Source organism: Artibeus jamaicensis, unplaced genomic scaffold (assembly GCF_021234435.1).
Source record: "Artibeus jamaicensis isolate MK-2021 breed Jamaican fruit bat unplaced genomic scaffold, CSHL_Jam_final contig_332, whole genome shotgun sequence".
Classification (NCBI taxonomy): Eukaryota; Metazoa; Chordata; class Mammalia; order Chiroptera; family Phyllostomidae; genus Artibeus; species Artibeus jamaicensis.
This window is the reverse complement of record NW_026521788.1, coordinates 23,550,370-23,562,588: the sequence shown is the minus strand read 5'-3', so window position 1 is coordinate 23,562,588 and position 12,219 is coordinate 23,550,370. Positions and strand designations below refer to the sequence as shown.

The following is a 12,219-nucleotide window of genomic DNA, read 5'->3' as shown; positions in this document are numbered from 1 at the left end:
GGGCGAGAGGGCAGGCACCTTCCTGGTCCCTCCATACAGGACCCCTGGGGCGGTGGGGCCAGGAGGAGGGCACCGACCTATGGGGGGGGGGGCAGGAGCAACTTAGAGATAGTTTTTGTATTATTGCAAATATATGAGCAATCTTTATTTGTCTATATACTTGCCAGTAAATGCATCTCTGTCATAGAGATCAGACTGTCCCGCTTTTTACATTTAACCTGTTATGCACCTTTCCCCATGCTGTTAAAATTGTTTGAAGACACGACTTGAATATGTGCACAGTATTCCCAATTTGATGTAATCTAATGAATCAAACCATTTCTCTGTTTTTGGACCTTTCTATGGTTTTCAATTTCTTGGCATTCTCAACTCTAGCCCTAGAACTTGCTAACCGTGACCTTGGGCAAGTCGTCGGGCAGGCGGGGAGAAGAGCTCATTTCGCAAGGATCACAGACCTGCAGCAGTGCTTTCTGAACAGGAAAGCCCTGCACGAGTGTCTGCCTCTGCCCCGTGCCAGCCCGCAGCTGGGCCAGACTCTGCTTCTCCGCCACAACGGTCCTAAGGAAGGAGCTCCTGGGAAGGGGCGGCGGCCACGCAGCACGGTTGGCTGCCCTTCGTTTTTCTCATGGCCACCTGCAAGGTCAGACTCAGGGGCTCTTCCTGGAAGGAAGTGTGAGGAGTGACGTGTCTTGATGAGGAGCTGCTCCCAGTGCGCAGGATGAAGGACAAAGTGGGTGGGGACAGGGGCTGAAACCCCTGGGAACTGGTTCACTCTCTCGGCTTGTGGGAATGTGTGGCTTTGGAAACGGAGGAACCAAGGGGCAGGGTGGGCTTGGGGTTGGTATGGGTCAGTGGAATCATCTCAGAGCACAAGGTGGGTATTGTTATTAGTGCCCATTTAACTGATGAGGAAACTGAGTCTCAGGTTTGGTAGCTTGCCCAAGGATAGACAGCTAGCGAGGGGCAAAGCCCGGATTCTGCTTCCTACCTACCACCTGACACAAAGCAGGCTGCCATCGGTGCCCAGTGACTGCTCCTCATACAGCCACAGGTGCCCAGAGGACGGTCATCCACATGGGGTAAATTCAGGAAGGCTTCCTGGAAGAATGGGACTTTAGCTAGGTCCCCTAGACGGGTAGGAATGATCTGGCAGCTCACCCTGGCTGTACATTAGAATCATCTGGGGAGTCCAGGCTCCCTAGGCCCCACCCCCAGAGAGTCTGATTTTGTTGTTCTGGGTGGTCCCAGCATCAGCATGTTTGTTCCCAGGTGTTGCTGACGTGTGGCCATGTGCGTGTTATCCAGCTAAGCAGACAGAAGCCGCATGCCCCGGTGAGGACAGGATGTGAGAGGCCAGGGCCAGACTAAGCCTGTGAGGAGCCATGACTGGAACTTCACCCCTGGATGGGGGCGGAGCGAGGCCTGCAGGCCAGTTCAAGGGCAGGAGCAGGAAGCTCCGGCAGTTTCCTGGCAGGAGGGCTCCTGTGTTACTGTTTCATCCAGCATCTGGTCAATCACCAAGCCAGGCCTGGGTACCAGTCACGGAGGAGCCTACAGCCTGGAACCCTCTGAGTGAGCGTCCTCAACCGGCTGGAAGTGCTGGCGTTTGCAACTGACCAACATTGGTTCAGGCGGCTGGGAGATGCAGGCCTGGCCGAGCGTTGGCTCCTGGAACAGTACACCTGTATCATTGCTGCCATGTCTGACCCCGGGTCCCCAGGGCCAGCAGCAAAGAGCACTGCTGGGGACAGGCCCGAGTGCCGGCCACCACTCAGAAAGCACCAGCTGTCCGCCCCTCGGACACAGTCCTTCAGCCCCGTCTCCCACCCTGTCCCATGCTGGGGGTGGCCTCGGTTCGTGTGGTTGTACACGGTGAGCCTGGTGTCACCAGGCCTGCTGCCTCCCTTGTCAGCCCCCATGTCTGCCGCCATGCCTGGTGTCACCCCCACCACAAGAAAAGGCCATACAATGAATACCCGCGCCGCTGCACAGACGGGTGGGAGCACGCGTGCCGGGAAGAGCTCGGAGAGCAAGGGCATTTGGGTGTGTCCGGTCCTTTCTCTGAACTTGTGTCCACGCCGCTCTGGGAGCCTCAGTTTCCCTCCCTGTAGGACGAGCAGATCGGAATAGGTTGCCCAGCTTTGTGGTTCTGTGGAAGAGTGGGAAGGCCTGAATCCAGAAATCAGTTTCAGGGCTTTCTCTAACATTCCGCATTCACTCTAATTAACCCCCGAGGGCTCTCACAGTTCCAAAGAAAATTAACTGCTGTAAAGAGGACAGTGGGGAAGGAATGTGAGCCATGGCAGCCACCTTTCTGAGGGTTCAAAGGGCCAAGAGCTTCTGTTTGGGTCATTTATAGGTGCAAGATGTCCAGGCAGGAGAATGCTTAAATTTTTGGAGGCTGTGGCCAGGCTGTGGAGCATGGTGTTCCCTAAAATTGGAGGAAAAGGCTAGGAGAGGCAAGCACCATCTCCATGTGATGGCCACAGAGGCCAAGGTTGGGTGGTCACGTCGCTGACACTTGTGGCTGCAGCAGATGCTGACCTCAGGCTCAGCCACGCCAGAGCTTCCCACACGTGATCTCATCGGAGCCTTAGAGCAGTCCCCATCATCCTACGGATGAGAAAACCAGTCACAGGACCCTCTGTGACAAGTCCTCTCACCGCTTCCCCTTCACAGGTGGTGAGGCGGAGGGCTTGGGTGGCGAACATGTGGCTGAGCTGGGGCTCACGCCCAGGCTGCCTGGCACCAGGGGCCATGCTCTGAGCTGCCACCTGATGTAATACTTTTTTAAAAACTGTTTTTAAAATATATTTTATTGATTATGATATTACAGTTGTCCCATTTTCCCCCCTTCATTCCCCTCCATCCTGCACACCCCCTCCCACCCACATTTTCCCCCTTTAGTTCATGACCATATGTCATAAGTTCTGACTGGTTTCCCATACTATTCTTGCCCTCCCCCTATTTTCTACCTACCATCTATGCTACTTGTTCTCTGTACCTTCTCCCCCTCTCTCCTCCTCTCAATCCCCTGTTGCTAACCCTCCACGTGATCTCCATTTCTGTGGTTCTGTTCCTGTTCTAGTTGTTTGCTTAGTTTGTTCCTGTTTTTGTTTTAGGTGTGGATGTTAATAACTGTGAGTTTGCTGTCTTTTTACTGTTCATATTTTTTATCTTCTTTTTCTTAGATAAGTCCCTTTAACACTTCATATAATAAGGGCTTGGTGATGATGAACTTCTTGAATTGGTCTTATCTGAGAAGCACTTTATCTGTCCTTCCATTCTAAATGAAAGCTTTGCTGGATAGAGCAATCTTGGATGTAGGTCTTTGGATTTCATGACTTGGAATACTTCTTTCCAGCCCCTTCTTGCCTGTAAGGTCTCTTTTGAGAAATCCGCTAATAGTCTGATGGGAACTCCTTTGTAGGTGACTGTCCCCTTATCTCTTGCTGCTTCTAGGATTCTCTCCTTCATTTTAATCTTGGCTAATGTAATGATGATGTGCCTTGGTGTGTTTCTTCTTGGGTCCAACTTCTTTGGGACTCTTTGAGCTTCCTGGATTTCCTGGAAGTCTATTTTCTTTGCCAGAATGGGGAAGTTCTCCTTTATTATTTGTTCAAATAACTTTTCCACTTGTCGCTTTTCCTCTTCCCCTTCTGGTACCCCTATAATTTGGATGTTGGAACGTTTAAAGATGTCCTGGAGGTTCCTAAGCCTCTCCTCATTTTTTCGAATTCTTGTTTCTTCTTTCTTTTCTGTTTGGCTATTTCTTTCTTCCTTTTGGTCCACTCCATTGATTTTAGTCCCAGATTTGTTTTTATCACTATTGGTTCCCTGTGCATTTCCCTTCATTTCACTTAGTGTAGCCTTCATTTTTTCATCTAATTTGTGACCAAAATCAACCAATTCTGTTGGTTGATCACCTGATCATCCAGTGCTTTGAACTGTGCATCTAATAGGTTGGCCACCTCTTGGTTGCTTAGATGTATTGGCTCTGGGACTTTGATCTATTCTTCCATTTGAGCCTTTTTTTTTTTTGGAGGGGGATGTCTGGTCATGCTTGTTACTCAGTACTCAGTGAGGGGAGGAGCCTTAGGGGTTCACCAGGGTGGGGCAACCCATGTTGCTGGGTTGTGGCACTGTATGTGTGGCACTGTCAGAGAGGGAACAATGGCGCTTGCTCCACTCTGTCTTGGATTTCAGTCCCTTCTGCCACTTCCCACAAGCAAATCAAGCCCTTCTGGTGCTAGTTCCCTGGTGGGTGGGCTTGTGTACATTCTAGGACCCTGTGGGTCTTTCCAATGAACTCTCCTGTGAGGCTGGGAGTCTCTCCAGGCACCTCAACCCCCACGAGTGTTTTCAATTGGTGCTTTTAGGCTTTATTTCCTGGCGCTGGGGCCCTGGGTTGCACAGTCTGTCTCGCTGCCCATTTTCACCTGGTTTATCTGCAGGCAAATGTGTGACTGTGGTCAGCCAGCCGCCTTGCGCGCCTCACTGGGTTCTGCTCGTTTCTTCTCCATGCCTGGGGTCTGCCAACTGCCGTCTGTGAACCTGGGTCACTAGCCCCCTCATTTTCCTGCCATGACCCCTTTCCCCCAGCTGCTGACTCTGCCCCTCTTACCAGTCTGGATGAATGGTTGTCGGACTTCCATACAGTTCAATTTTCTGTCTGTTATAGTTGTTTTTTTGTTTTTAAATTTTTGTTGTCCTTAATTTTGGTTGTGCAAGGAGGCACAATGTGTCTACCTACGCCTCCAACTTAGCCAGAAGTCTTAAAAAACTTTTATTTGCAGCCTTGGCTGGGGTGACTCAGTGGGTTGAGTGCCGACCTGCAAACCAAAGGGTTGCTGGTTCAATTCCCTATTAGGGCACATGCCTGGGTTGTGAGCCAGGTCCCCAGTGAGGGGCATGTAAAAGGCAACCACACATTGATGTTTCTCTTCCTCTCTTTCTCCCTTCCTTCCCATCTCTCTAAAAGTAAATAAAATTTAAAAAAACTTTTATTTACCTTTATTTTATGCTGAATTTATTCCCAGGCCATAAGGTCTTTTTTAAATCAAATTTATTGGGGTTACCTTAGTTAAGAAATCATATAGGTTTCAGGTGTACAATTCTATAATTCATCATCTGTATATTGTGCTGTCTTCACCACCCAACTCACGTCTCTGCCATCACCACTTACCCCCCTTTATCCTCTCCTGCCCCCCCCAACCTTCCACCACCGCTTCCCTCTGGTCGTGACTGTACTGTCATCTGTCTATGAGGTTTTTTGTTTTTTAGTCCCTTCACCTCAGGCTTGTGTTTCTTCAGTTCCTTCTGGGATATCTTTCCCTCCCGCACAACCCCCTCTTCTGGTTCAGGAACAGCCCGCCCTTTTTCAGGCAGGAGCCCCTGGGTGTGGCGGAGAGCGCTCCCGGGTGGGTTCCTCCGCCCGCCGGCTCTGGGAGGTCTGGGCCGCAACTTCGCTCACGTGGATGTGTGATTCTGTGACCAGGGAACCCGCGTCTAAACCCTTAAGTTCCGCGTCACTCTCTGCGTTTTTAGCACATGCTGCACAAACTCGGCACTCTTTTCGGGCCACCCACCCGGCGTCCAGCCCCACTGTCTGGCCCGGGCTCTTCTCCCAACTCTGCTGTCGTAACGACGGAAGGGCACACATTGAAAGTGACATCCTTTGGCGACGCGGTGGCTGGACACGCGTGCCCTCGATGGCCAGAGCAGTTTCACGAGTGTTCTCACAGTGAACATGGAGATCTGAACCTCTCGATTCGCATGACTTTTATGGGGTTTTCTGGGCCGAGTGAATAGCAAATTGTTTTCAGAAATTACCTCAGGCTACTTATGGGAAGATTTTATTTATTTATTTGTCAAAAGAGAGGAAGGGAGGCCCTGGCTGGTGTAGCTTGGTGGATTGAACGCAGGCCTGTGAACCATACGATCGTGGTTCGATTCCCAGTCAGGGCACATGCCTGGGTTGCAGGCCAGTTCCCAGCAGGGGACTCACGAGGGGCAACCATACATTGATATTTCTCTCCTTCTCTCCTTTCCTTCCTCTCTAAAGATAAATAAATAAAATCTTAAAAAAAAGAGAGAGAGAAGGAGAGAAACAGTGATGTGAAAAATGTTGATCAGCTGCTTCTCGTACATGCCCCAATTAGGGACCAAACCCAGAAACCCAGCGTGTGGCCCGACTGGGAATTGAACCGGCAACCTTTCACTTTGCAGGGTGATGCCCAGCCAACTGAGCCACACTAGCCACCAGGCAGTGGGAGGGTGGGTGGTTTCACTTGAGTATTTGCTTCCCTGGGCTCTAGAGGAGGAAGAGGCCCCCTCCCTGCACTGCATCCTCTCAGCCACGTTTGTGGTCAGTGACAGACACCACTGGAGACTGCACGCAGAGCAGGGCAGCCTTCCCTCCACCCCACCCCCAGCTTCCTTCCCAAACCCAGGCCAGGCAGCGGGCCCCGGCTGGCTCCCCCAACGCTTGCCTTGCCTGGGGCACCAGCCCAGGCCCTGGCAGCAGCTCAGTGCTCACCGTGAACTGTATCTGCCCAGGGACACTCAGAACCAGCCAGGAGGCCCCGTCTGCTGCGGTGAGGGCCCTGGGCCAGGGCTGAAGCCCCTGTTCACTTGCAGCCCAGCCATGTCCTGTCCCATGGGAACCCACGGCGCCAGGGGTGATGCTGGGCTCCTCGCTCTGTTGCCCTGTACCTGCAGCCCTGCGGGCTCCGAGCTCCACCCGCCTCGGTCTCTTTGGTGTTGCTCCCCATCCATTCCTTCTGCCCACACACCAGGCTCCAGGGCCTGCCTTGCTCGGGACTCAGGGGGCGACAATTTGTCTGATGTTGTCAGACTCAGAATCCTAGAATCATCAAATCCTAGAGACGCAGAGCTCATTTGGGCTGCTCCTTCCCCAGAGCTGTACTGTCCTTGACCCATGGAAATCGGAAGCTCCACACAGCTGAGTTTATTGAGCCCCAGTTGGATGCAAGTCTCTCTGCTTATCAGGGCATGGAGAGGGTGACAGGATGGTGGGAAAGTGGAAGCAGCGAGCCCTGGCCGGTGCAGCTCAGTATATTGCGCTCAGGCCTGTGAACCAAAGGATCACTGGTTGGATTCCCAGTCAGGGCACATACCTGGTTGCAGGCCAGGTCCCCAGTAGGGGGCATGCAAGAGGGAACCACACATTGATGTTTCTCTCCCTTTCTCCTTCCCTTCACCTCTCTCTAAAAATAATTTTAAAAAAAAGAGGAAGCAGAGATCTGGCCTGCCTTCGGAGGCCCCGGAATCCAGAAAGGTGGAGGAGCCTGTGTGAGGATTTTGTCCTTTCAATATCGCTCCAGACTTTCAAAGCCCAGTTCCAATGGCCGTTCTCTGGGAATTGCGCAGAACAGAGTGAGCTTGGCAGGTCTGAGACAGTCCCCTCCGAACGGCCCGCTGGCAAGCCTGGCCCATGGCTGGAGCCCAAGAAACTTGGATTTCAGAAGGGTTCCCACGATTCTCTAAGGACAGGGGCTCACTGGGCCCACGTCATCTGTGTGAACAACAGGGCTTACGCTGAACACCTGCTTTCCTTGGGGGAGTCTGGAATTTTGGTACGTGCAAGGCAGGCGGTGCCTGGGGAAGAGCCCCTAATAAACACCCTGGTGCTGGGTCTCTAATGAACGTCCCTAGTAGAAAACCTTTCACGTGTCGTCACAACTGGGAGGCATGAAGCGTGTCCTGTGTGACTCCAGTGGGAAAGGGCCCTTGGACGCCTGTTCCTGGTGTCCTCCAGCTGTCCCCTGTGCCAGTTTTGCTCAATAGGCTTTTATTGTAATAGGTATTAGCTGTGAGTGTGGCTATACGTGGGTTCTTGTGAGTTCTCCTAGCAAGTCACCGAACCTGGGGTCTTAGGAACCACCAACACTGAACTTCCTTGTCCGTAAGCGACATATTTAATCTCTTTTTTCTTAGGATCTTGCAGAAGAGAGAGGTCCCTTGGATGTGGGATGAAGAGTGTGTGCAAACTATTGGGTGTTGGGAGCTCCTAGCCTGAGCTCCTGGGGAGCGTGACAATTAGCTCGGCTAAGCGAGGACACAGCGGGCCTCACTCCCTGAGGGCTTGCTCTGCACCGTGCCCTGTGCCGTAGGCCACACCCGCTGGGTCCTCTCGTTCACCCCTCCCAGAGCCCAAAGGGCCGGGGGATCAACGAGAACCACAGGGGTCCAGAGAGAAGGCCTGTGGTGTGGAGGAGGGCCTCCTGCCCTGGGGATGAAGGCCGGGCCCTGGCGACAGATCCCGAAGCCCGTGGTTCTTAGCAGTGCCTCCAACACAGGCTGGAGCAGGGGCCACCAGAGGACCCCAGGTCTACTCTCCCCTCCTACAGGTAACAGAACTCCCGTTTCTAGCTGGGCACCTGGTTGCCTAGACAAAGGCTGTACTTGCAGCTCCACTGCAGCTCCACATGGCCAGGTGGCTCCCTGGTGAGCAGTGGATGCTAGGATGTGAGCTGAAGTGATTGACACCACTCCCTGGCTCTGGCCTCCGCTCTCCTCTGCCTCTTCCCACTGGCGGGAACACGAACACGGCAGCTGCAGCTTGTCCGTGCAGCAACCGGGGGAAGGAGCCTGGGCCTGGCACGCCCTGGAATCTCTGCCTGGCTCGGGGCTGGCCAGGCCTGAGACTGTCCTGGAGAGAGGTGTAGACGTTTATTCGGTGTAAGCCACTGTTGTTGTTGTTGTTATTATTATTATTATTATTATTATTTTGATCTCTGATACAAGAGCCAAATCTATCCCTTAATTCTCGAACTTTCTTCCATGACCACAGAAAGAAGTAGATTTTACCTTGTGACGTGTGTGACTAGGACAAAGCTTCAGGAAACTGTGCAATTCGATTCCAATGTTTTAATTTTATTTAGTTTCTTAAGACATGCTGCTTGTGTGCTCACTAAATGGTCACCTGGAGTCAGAAAAACACCATCTTGACCATTGCCCAGCCGACACTCCCCCCGCTCAGACCGCCAGCTTTCCCACTTCTCTGCTACGCCTTCCCCTCCCCCTTTCCCCTCTTTCTGACAGCCATTCACTCAACAAACATTACGGAGTGTCCACTCCGGGCCAGAAGCCACTCCAGCTCTCATCCTGGTAACAGTGGCAAGGAGCTGAGAGAGTACAAATCTGACTGCCAGTGATCAGGGAGGCTTCCTGGTGGAGGTAGCATTTGCAGCAGGTCTTGAAGAACAGAGATCGACGTGGAAGGGCAACATCCTGCATTCCTGGCCCCAGCTCCGCCGCAGCCTCAGTTTCAGCCTCTCCCAACGTCACAGTCTTGAGGTGCTGGCCACACTGGTCTTCCTTCTGTGCCTGAATAAAGCCTAAATCTTTCCCATTCTAGGACCAGGACCCCCACATCTGTTCCCTCTGTCCGGAACGCCCACCCTCCACCTCACAGCTGGTCACCGTCCACCCGCTGCTGACTGGCCTGGGCGAGCGCCTGCCTCTAGTCATGTAGATCATCTAGGCGATGAGCAGTGACTGTTGAGTGAATATTCATTCACTCAGTCCTGTTCACCCTTTGCTTGGATGACCGCAGCAGCCTCTGCCCTGGTCTTCTAGCCCCCTCCTTTCTAGCACTCCTGCTCCATCTTCGTCACAGCTGCCATGGAGACAGGGCGATTTCCTTCCTCTACTTCAAACCCTCGGTGGCTCCCTGTTACCCACAGGGTCAAAGTCAAGCTTTTTGGAAGACTGGTGATTAGGCCCCCGCACTGCTCAGCAGCATCTTCTCTTTCCTCATCACGTCCTGTGGCTCAGAGCCTTAGCTTAGGCTGTGTGCCCACCTGAACATGGTCTCCATTCTCCTTCCTCACCTGGCAAACCCCTACCCAGCCTCAGAAACCCAGCGCGAACATTGTGTCTCCCACCTCCTCGGGCACAGAGCGCCCAGCTGCCTCGGTTCCCCACTGGTCTCGCGTCGGCCGGCGCCCCGGGAGGGCTCTTCCCTGCTGCACTGCCCTGAGGACACAGACCGGGTCTTCTCACATCTGCGTCCCTGCATCCTGGGATCCTGTTCCAAGTAAGCCCTGATATCATCATGCTTGTCTGAAGTATTCATCATCACTCCTGGTGCTATTTACCACCCTTAGAGAGTCACCTCTCGTAAGTCGCTTGAACAATGTTGCCCTTTCCTGCGGAAACTTTCTGCAAGTTGCTTCCAAGCCAACGTATCCCAGTGTTTCTTGTTGGAAACCAGAAGGCCAACGTTTTATATGGATTGATGAAAACTTTATATTTGGTTAAAAGAAACAAGTTTTTGGTACTTTTGTTTATTTTGTAAATTGGTACATCATTTAAGGCATATTGATTAGTGTGTGTGTGTGTGTGTGTGTGTGTCAAATTGACCTACTTTCTGCCTCCTGAACTTCTCTCCCATCTTATATTCATATTTCAAAAGGAACTTTATCCCTCCCTGGCCAGGTGGCTCAGTCAGTTGGAGCATCGTTCCATGCACCAAAAAGTTGCGGGTTCAATCCTGGTCAGGATACATACCGAGGTTGCAGGTTCGATCCCTGATTGGGGCGTGTACAGGTGGCAGATAATCGATGTTTTCTTCTCTCTCAAATCAATAAAAATAGCTTCAGGTGAGAATTAAAAAAATAAAATAAAAAGGAAACTTAACCCAAAGGAATGACCGTAAGGGTGGAAATGTGAGTCTCTGGGGGCAGAAGTACCACAGAGAGGCCCCCATTTGTTATCTCCTCTGCCCTTACCGGTGTTTGCTCTTTCCGTTTTCCACTAACAGCACTAGTGCTCAGATTCCCACCAGGAAGTGCACAGGGGCGGCCTCTCTGACCTGGGGGCGGGCTGCTGGCCTGGATGGGCACCAGCCTCCTCTGCTCTCATTGGCTGCTTGGTCAGCGTGGGGAGGGTTTTGGAAACAGGACCATGTCATCCAGGACCCTTTGGTTGCAAGTGACAGAAACCCAACTCAGCCTGACCTAGACAGAGAAGGAATTACTGGCCCTGACAAAGGGGGAAGATAGTGAAACAGCCCTTGGAAGTGAAGGAAGAAGTCCAGGACCAGGGCCTTGGAGATGGCAACTGTGAAGCAAATGCCTCCAGGATCCTACCCATGCTCATCTCCTCTTTACTCTGTTTCTGTTTACCTGTTGGCCTCGTTCTCTCCGACTCCCGATGGGCCTTCTCCATGTGACACAGAACAGCTGCTCCAGTGGAAAGAGAGAGCTGCTGGCTCCCAGAGTGTATATATCAGCCCCAGGGAAGGACTCGGACTGGACCCAGGACGGCTGCCAGGTGGATAGTGCTGTGATTGGCCAGCTGGGATCACATGGCCATTTTTGCAGCCAGCACATGGGCCTGTTACCAGAGGAAGGGACACAAGGAAGCCTCCTGGAAAGATACAAAACCAGCAGTCCTCCATACAAGAGGAGAGTGGAGTAGTTTTAGCTTGAAGAAAAAAACAGAGGGATGTGGATAAATGTCACATACTCTAACATGCTTGAGAGCCCAGGAGTGTTAAAGATTTTAACTCTTCGCTAATAGTTCCAGCCTACTGATCCCACCCAGCCACACATCTCCATTCTAGCTCAGCTCACTACTCCCCACTCAGTGAATAAATATTCAGAGAGGGGATGAATGTGTTTCTCTGTATGGCCCACACACTTCACTGCTTCTGGGACTTGCACTGCCCTGTCACCACCACCACACCTGTTTCTCCTCGTTTTGATCATCTCCATCCCTTAAGGCCCAGTTCGAGTGCCACTTCCTCTAGGAAGCCTGCCCTGATCCCATAGCCAGCAGGGTTTCCTCTGTCTTTATAGACTCTAACCGGACTTCCTGTCGTTTGTATCATGCGTTGGTTCAGCAGAAAGAGCTTCCTAACAGTCCATCCACCACGCAGATGCAGATAGTGAGCTCCCCATCCTGGATCTGTGAAGTAGAGGCCTGTGTGCAGGCCGCGGTAGAAAGGCGAGGAATTCCCTGGGGCCATACATTAGTCTCCCGGGGCTGCTGAGAGAAGTCACCACACATCGGGTAGCTTAAAACAGCAGAAGTTTCTTCTGCCACAGTTCTGGAGACCAAAAGCCCAAAATTAAAATGTCGGCGGTCCGTTACTTCCAGAGGCTCTGCAGGAGGGCGCGTTCAGGGCCCACGCTCAACCCAGGATGGTTTTATCTCAAGATCCCGAACTTGTCACATCCACCAAGACCC

The 12,219-nt window shown here is 52.3% G+C and overlaps 1 long non-coding RNA gene across 1 annotated transcript; it reads right to left on the bottom strand.

Annotated features, from left to right (window-relative positions):
• Positions 1-8,924: 8,924 nt before the first annotated feature.
• Positions 8,925-11,239, bottom strand: LOC119038068 (uncharacterized). The gene is made up of 3 exons (XR_005080352.2): positions 11,154-11,239; positions 9,912-10,054; positions 8,925-9,351 (listed from the first exon to the last, which is right to left on the bottom strand). It is a non-coding gene; the product is annotated as an uncharacterized LOC119038068 (long non-coding RNA).
• Positions 11,240-12,219: the final 980 nt, after the last annotated feature.